At 38.1% G+C, this 5981-nt stretch overlaps 1 pseudogene; it reads right to left on the bottom strand.

Annotated features, from left to right (window-relative positions):
- Nucleotides 1–4193: 4193 nt before the first annotated feature.
- Nucleotides 4194–4772, bottom strand: LOC113757261 (annotated as a pseudogene).
- Between the last annotated feature and the right edge of the window lie 1209 nt (nt 4773–5981).

The following is a 5981-nucleotide window of genomic DNA, read 5'->3' as shown; positions in this document are numbered from 1 at the left end:
ATAAAAGAACAGATAAGAAGTTTTTAACTAGGGTCTGCATAATCCAAACCAATATATGTTTGTATCTAAAGCTTTCTCCAACAGCAAACTCTTTCGGGTTTTGAGGAAGTAATCAAGAAAGAGGATAGCTTTTGACGAGGACAAAATGACGAGAATGCCATTTAATTTTGTGACTACGTATTATACTTTGGGACAGAAATAAAATGATATTTAACTCTAAGATCATCACAATATTTAGATTTTCAATAAAATGATATAAGAAACCAAGGAAAATCTGATGCAATTTTAGGAAGCTACATATTTTTCGATTGAGGGATAAACGCTGTGATTCTGTGGCTAGTTATTCATGTATGACGGATTTATTTGTTTAGTTTTTATCTTAGACACACAGCAAGAACTTGATGAGCTTCTTAATCCCATTTTGTGCTCCTAGAAAATTGGCAAATCTACAGAAACTTTTAGAAATAAATCAAAATTGGGATCATACCTTTTGTTATCTAAAATTGAAGAGTGAAATGAGGATTGTCATTCTCAAATTTGGCACTATGCTATGTGCATTGCAATTAATATATAGGCAGGCAAATTGATTCCTCTACTTATTAGCTGAAAGTGTTGAGCTCATGATCTCAACATGACTTGATATATGCTCTACATGGTACAACAATTCATATAAGCTCATCCTTATTGACATAGACATAGTTACATACACAAAACAGGAACACGAACACATACACTTCCTTATGGGGTTCGAAGATTGTTTTATTTCGAAATGTCCAAATGGTCCAGCAGGCAAAAGAAAGAATGATTCCCCGAGAAATGCAGTGATAAGGTGAGGGTATGGAGGATGTGCAGCAACTTTTGTGCCATACTTTGAATTCTAGATCCTGGTGTTGAAGATTCCAGGGTGGTTTCAGCTTTATCCAAAAAGTTTGGGCTAGAGGGCAAGTCCGGAAGAAATGGTCCAATTCTTCAGATTGGAGGGAACAGAGAGGGCAAGAGTCGTCTTGAATAATGTGTCTATGATGGAGGACATGTTTGGTTGCTAGTTTGCCGTGGGCAGCTAGCCAGGTGAAGCGTTTGACTTTATTTGGAAATTTTTGTTTCCAAATCCAACTGAAGGAAAGGTCAGGATTTGGGTGAGTGGAATAATGTTCTTGGTGGCCAACTAATAGGCAGAATTTTACTGAAATTTGCCATTTGAAGAGGGGATCCACTCTAGGCAATCATGTAGCGTAGCACGATGGGCTCTAGGAGTGGAAAGAATACTATTGGTGATCTCTTTGGGAAAAGAGAAGGAGAGCTTATTAAAACTCCATCTCTTCCATGATCGGAGAAGAGATCAGCCACTAGTAATTGGTCTTCATGTGGAAGTAGAGGACCCTGAATTTGACTCCTAAGGGTTTCTAAAGAAAACCACTTAGTAGTCCACACCCTCAGGGATTTTCCATCCCCTACATTCCAGCCATGCCTTGTTGTAGAATGTCATTGCCAAGTGAAGTCACCTTCAGATTTATAGAGCCATACGAGATGGTAAAAACCAATTTATTGGCCAATAAAGATTGAGGTCTATTTACATATAAGTTTGAGAGAAGTTTTACCCAAGGCTTGGGGGAGTCTTTTAGGATGTGTCATCCCAGTTTTGCTAAGCCTGCCTTGTTGAGTAAAGCAATTTGTTTGATGCCAAGGCCACCTTGGTTCTTATTGAGGGTGACAACGTCCCAATTGATCAGGTGGATTTTTCTTTTAGAGGGGTTTGAAAAGCTCTTCGTTCCCTATCAATGGCATCACAAATCTTTTTAGGGACATGTGCAGCTTGGAAAAAGTAGTTGGGAATGGAAGCAATACTCTGTTGGATGATGGAATGTGTGCCAGCCAATGATAGAAGATTAGCCTTCCATCCTTCAAGTTTATGTAGGACTTTTTCCAACAAAAATTGGAAGGTTTTGGTTGGGGCTTTTTGGATGTTGAGGGGGATACTTGCCCAAATCTGAGGTGGGACATGATACCTAAAGGGTTGGAAAAATTTGCTCTAACAGAAGGATCAGTGTTGTTGGAGAAGAGAATTTTTCACTTAGAAAGATTAATCTTCAAACCAGAGACCATTACAGAATGAATCCAACACAAATTTGATGGTTTTAAGAGAAGTTAGATCAGTTTTGGAATAGACGATAATGTCATCAACGAAGAGACAATGAGAGAGGGAGTCCATACTTCAACGTTCTGGAGGCCGAACCAACAATCACACCAATCTGGATCCGGAATCTGTTAAAGATTAATGCCAAGACAACCAACACAGAAAGGGGTCGTTTTGCCCGCCTCTGCATAGAAGTTGATTTACACTCAACTTTGCCCCATTCCATCCTGCTAGACGGCTACTTGCAACCCATCCAGGTGGAGAACTTCTCTTTCTGCCTACACTATGGAAGGTTGGGACATCATGACCTTGTTCATTGCCCCAGACTACTTCACACTATTCCTGCCCCAACCGCTCCACCGGAATCTGGGCCATGGAGAAAGCTTCCGGCTAAGCCCAAAGCTATTTCGAAAGGGTTACAGAAAGAAACCTCTAGCCCAACCCTCCAATGGTAAAAACATTTCAATTTCAAATCTGACCTCCCAATCCAAGCGCCAAAACCTTAGCCAGTCGCTGCAGACAACGTTATATGCGTATAACAGACACAAACACAAAGCACATCACTAGACAACAGACAGTCTATAAAAGCCCATCTCATCCTTCCTTGAAAATTGTAAAACAAGATAAAAGAATTCCAACAAATCTACACCTTCTCCACTCTGTCAAGTCCAGTTAATAACAGGGAAATTTTCAAGAAATGGGCATGCTTGGAACCTTATTTGATAAAGAAAGCACAATGTTCGGCTATATATTGAAGGCCTTCATGTGTGAAATGTATTTTCATGTACACATACTGGTACATTTTGTACTGAACCCTTTATTGATTAGGGCTTCAAGGGCACCCTTTTCACTAATTTAATTTTCCATAATAATTCTACAGCAAGTCGTAGGAAACAGAAGAAAATCTGCATCTATGATCCAACAACGCAATAACCAATCTATCTAAAGGTGACAATAATTTTAACGTTGAGTTTGAAATGGGACTTAATTCCATTTATTCCCATTAATTGATGGAAATTTTTAAGAAATTCTTGGGTATCCATTGGGGCCCAAGTATTTTACCAGAAATTTACTCAATCAATTGTTGTATGTCTTTTAGTGACACTAGTAAATTACTTTTATTCTTCCAACTAGGTCCTTCATTTTTTCCTTGTAATTATGCTTAAAAAACCCCCATCTAGTTTCCTAAGCTCTTTTGTCCCTTAGAAATCAATTTTTTTTAATTTTTTCTTTTTTCATAAAAATTCTGTCGCCAATCTCAATCTAGAGTACTCTTTGAAAAATATCGAAAGAACGGGAACTCATTGGTTTTGAACTCTTTTTCTAGTAAAATACTGATCAAAATGAATATTGGGAGTAATATGAAAGTCATTAATTTATACTCTTATTAGCAAATATTTTGTCTAGTTTTGATAGTTTTATAATGGCTTATAGTTCTAAACGCCATTTCTTTATACTCGTAAAGACAAGTCCTTTAAGTTTTTATAGGACTTATTTTTTTCTCAACTAAAATTTAGCAACATAGGAAATCAAAGATTAAAAAATATATATACATAGAAAATAAATAAAAGAAAATTTGAGGGAAAAAAGAATTCACGAAAATATAAATTCACAACAAGGCTAAAAGAAATTTAATAAATCAAAAATATTAAATTTATATAAAAAATAAAAAAGAATACAAAAAATAAATTTGAATATTGGACGGAATCAATCCGTACCCGTTCCAAAGGTATCCCGCCCAAATTAATCTCAAAACATATATAAATAAAGTTGGATTGAAATCCATATTACTCAATCCCATCTCAACCCAAACAAATCCTATTCATCCGGTCGATTTTGCCACCTCTAAGCCCATTTTGCTACAACAAAATTACCTTTTTCCTCTTCCTTCCCATGTTTTCAATCCAATACCACCCATATCTAGACCCAACCAAAAACAAAGAGGAAAAAATAAGTGCAGTAAAAGTCTTGTCATATCCGAATCAAAGTGTCAAACAGAGGTAAATTACATACAAACTTCAAAAATGAAAGAGAAAAAAAGATACAAGCTCTTTTGTTTTTCTAGTATAGATAAAACCCATATGAACTGAAGAAACTCTACTTAGGATTGGGATTTTACCCCTCCTCACCATTTCCTCAAAAGCTAAGCTGAAAATTCTCCTTTTTTTTTTGCCAATTATTTTTCTGTCAAAAGACTACGCGAAATTGAGGGGCGTCGGAGCCTTGAGCCGGCAGAATCTCCCAGCGGCAAGGTTCGAGCTCGTCGGAAACAGGGCAGAAGCCGCGAGGGTGACCTTATCAGCAGAAGCGGCAGCGGCACCGAATTCGAAAACGGTGATATCAGCTGGTGGTGGGCCGGGCCGCCGGACCTCCACTGCTCCGTTCATGGCGGGAACTTCAGAAGCGGATTGGGTTTTAACGGGTTCAGGTTTTTGGGTCACGGGTTTGGAGTTGGTATCGTTTTTGGTTCCCTTAAACCATGAAAAAATACCCATTGGTGGTGAATCAGTTATGTTGCTCACAAAAAGAACTAGTTATTAGAACTTCCGAAAGAGGATAGCTTTCGTTGAGGGCAAAATGACGAGAATGCCATTTAATTTTTGTTGCTATCATATTTTAGGACAGAAATAGAAGGATATTTAGCTATTAGATCATCATATAGAGTATTTAGATTTTCAATGTTATTTCCCTGTATATTTTTGGATTGAGGAATAAACACCATGATTTTGTGGCAAGTTATTCATGTAGTATGATGGATGGATTTTGCATTTTGGCCTTCAACTCTTTGGTGAGCTGCATCAGCTGTAAATCACCCTTTATTTGTTTAGGAGCTTCTTAAATCCCATTTTTATGCTCCTAAAAAATTGGCAAATCAAAATTGGGATCAGACCCTTTTGTTATGCATTGCAATCTTTATGTAGACTTGTGGGCAGATTGATTCCTGTACTTAGTCATCATTGAGCTCATGATCTCACAAGCGCTTATTTGGGGAGGTAGGTAAGAATGCTGCATTTGCTGAAGTTAAAATTAAAGAAAAACAGTTAAAAAAATACATTAACAAAATGCAGCATATGGACAAGATGATGATGCAATGCAACATACTACACGTAGTGGAGAAGATAGAAAACATCAGAAACTTCTCAGAAAAACAGAAGAACATGGAAAGCAGTGTCGTCAACAACAGGGAGGGAAAGCAAACAAAGAGAAAGGAAAGCCACGGGATGCTACTAGTGCTAGGCAAGAATTGTTTTCTTCTCCTTCCCCCATAGCCGGCGGATTCTCCATTCCCCATCATCGGCATAGAAACCAATGACAATTTCAGGAATGTGTGCTATTCTTCGGTAATCTTCACTGTCTTCCTTTTGATTCCCCACCTTTTCCATCATTCGAGAACTCATCTCATACAAACCCAGCTCTTGAAGATGGCTCAGGTGCTGAATTCCGGAAGGTAAGTCCTCTAGTAATGGAAGCTGTTTCAGAATTAGTCTTTGGAGATGAGGGCATGCACCCTCCTCGATTGTCATCTTTCTCAATCCTTCCATTCTCCTTAGCCACAACCCTTTCATCTTTAGGAACCCTCCAGCCTTGAAACACAACCTTTCTCCCTGGTAAGATCCACAGAAAGTAATTTCACCCAAATTGGGCAAATGGTGGAGGAATTCAAGCGGATCCTCCTCAGGCCTTAACCCACTCGTGTACAAATCTATTCTTACCAAGTTTTGAAGATGAGTTATCCATACTGGCATCATTTCTAAGCGGCCACGCATAATTAGCACACGAAGAGATTGAAGAAACGAACAAGAAGAAGAAGAAGAAAGAGAATGTTGATGATGATTTAGATCGATTA

This window comes from Coffea eugenioides, unplaced genomic scaffold (assembly GCF_003713205.1).
Source record: "Coffea eugenioides isolate CCC68of unplaced genomic scaffold, Ceug_1.0 ScVebR1_2873;HRSCAF=3985, whole genome shotgun sequence".
Classification (NCBI taxonomy): domain Eukaryota; kingdom Viridiplantae; phylum Streptophyta; class Magnoliopsida; order Gentianales; family Rubiaceae; genus Coffea; species Coffea eugenioides.
Note: the sequence above shows the minus strand (reverse complement) of the source record. Positions and strands in the feature narration are given on the sequence as shown.